Below are 2,387 nucleotides of genomic sequence, written 5' to 3'. Positions count from 1 at the left end.
ATATTTTTTGAAATATGTTTAAAAATGTTTAGAAATTTAATTTTTTCAAATATTTCACAAGTGTTTTTTTTTCAAAATGTATGCATTTCATTTTTATGGCATCTTTTATAGTAAATCATTGCTATACAGGCTTGATATTTTTATCTTTGAAATATTATAAGCCATTTTAACCAAGAGATAGCCCATACATAGCACCTGTACTGACCTAATAGACAGTAATGGCTCATTTGTGAGTTTTATAACCTAAGGGTTTAATATTTCATTGGAAAGACTCTAATAGGCTTTGGCATGGAAAAAAAAATCTATGAAAGAGTCAGATGACTTTTTATAGATTATTAAGTAAATAACACTCATATAAAACAATATACATGTCAGTGCCAGGAGATTATGTAAATGTTACAGAGGTTTTTTTTTTTTTCCCTTTCAACTAACTGTTTGAATTCCTACCACATTTAGAGTTTTTAATGACAGTTCTGGTTTAGAAGAAGTTATATGCATATTATAAATTATTGTTGAGCACATTTGCTTAAGAGAAAGAATACTGAGATTATTTAAACTCCTATTACTTAATCGGTGTCTCCTTTTCTTTTTTAAATATTGTTTTTATAATTATCATATTATAATAAAGTATTTACTTAATTTTGAATAAATAATTATTCTGGCATTTTGATAACACACTCAGAGAGTTAGGAGATAAGCACTATCATACTTTGATGATTTAAAGTTCAATTATAATGCCTGCGGCCATGCTTCCCTGAGCAAGCCTGATCCAGTCTGATCTCGGAAGCTAAGCAGGGTTGAGCCTGGTTAGTACTTGGATGGGGACCACCTAGGAAGACCAGGTACTGTAGGTGTAAAAAATAAAAAAAAATGAGTATTGTAAGCAAGGACAAGGTCCTTGCAATCTGTGAGGTCAACCAAGGGTTGTCTCGCCTAAAAACAATAAATAAAGTTCAATTATGATGCAATTAGAAATATTTACCAGAATTAAGATTTCACATACCCTCTGACATTACAATTGTATTATTCGATTTGTATTAACAAGCAATTTGACATCTAACATGACACAGCTATATACAGGTATGTACATATAAGCCTACATACATAGCTCTTAAAAAGAATATAGAAGCTCCACATCTAAATATACAAAATATAATTTCAAGATATATCATTAATTAAATAAGTCAATATACAGAATATTATATGTTGACTGTAGAGTGGGCTACCTTTGGATGTATACATGTGCATATCTATGTGTGTATATATATATATACACACATATATGCTTATATATATCTAAAATATCTTTCAGACTATCTTTGAAAGCATTACCAAGAACTGACAAAAGTGGTTGCTTCTGGGAGAATAATGAAAAGCTAAGGGCAGAGTTAAGGTAGAAGTTTGTTTTTCCATATTGCATGCATTACTGTAACCAATGAAAAAATAGATAAAATGTAAATAAAATATAAAAAATGTTATACACTTTACTTGCTATCATTAATATTTAATCCATTTCATTTACCTTCAAATAAAGTACTGATGTTTTATTTTTTTCTTTATAAATGCAAAATATGTCTTCAAGAATGTTCCTCCATTTTATATTGTAGGAGAAGCGTATCTTTGAACTAACTTTGCCTTAATTGTTCTTTTACTATTTCCATGTCTGTGGATTTAAATTTCATATTATTATGTAGCTTTGAGTTTAGATGGCCTATTTTTTTTTCTTTTCCCTCTTCTCTATAAACATTTAGAAAATACAACTGGAATTATTTTCGAAAGTGGCATTGTGATTTCCTGGACTCATTTACCTTTTGAATTTGCTTTCCTGAGAACACTCCTACTTATTCTCATTAGTAAAATCAATTTCTTGAAGCTCATTTAGTTATGTAACCATAATCCCTAACTCACAATTTTAAAAACACAATGGGGGTGTTTTCAAAGAGATGATCCACCTTTTATTTTTTTCTCTCTCTCTTTTTTTAAATGGGATGTCATCTTCATTGTATTTCATTCCCATTACTTTTCAAGCTGCCTTTTACATTTTGAATTTTCTACACATTTACTGTAAACTAATTGGTTTCTTGAACATTCTCTTTTTACTTCATTGAACTATGAGGATGGAGACTATTTGATGAATACTTTTTTCCCTAATTATTAAATATAGTTCCTAACTAATATAGCAAGCTAGTTAGTACCTCACCTAATATAGAATGTAACTTTTTGAAGTGCGATTCTACCTTAGCAAAAAACAAAACTATGTGGCAGTGACAGCGTTTGGATGGCAGGAAGTGAGAAAACCAACACTGGAAATTTAAAAAATGATAATCCATGTATGTAATGGGAAAATTTTACTAAATCATCACTGGCAATAATGAAGAAAAAAAGTG

At 29.5% G+C, this 2,387-nt stretch overlaps 1 pseudogene; it reads left to right on the top strand.

Annotated features, from left to right (window-relative positions):
• Positions 1–736: 736 nt before the first annotated feature.
• Positions 737–854, top strand: LOC111737977 (annotated as a pseudogene).
• The last annotated feature ends 1,533 nt before the right edge of the window (positions 855–2,387 follow it).

The sequence above is a fragment of the Pteropus vampyrus genome, unplaced genomic scaffold (assembly GCF_000151845.1).
Source record: "Pteropus vampyrus isolate Shadow unplaced genomic scaffold, Pvam_2.0 Scaffold33, whole genome shotgun sequence".
NCBI lineage: Eukaryota > Metazoa > Chordata > Mammalia > Chiroptera > Pteropodidae > Pteropus > Pteropus vampyrus.
This window is presented reverse-complemented; position numbering and strand designations above follow the sequence as displayed.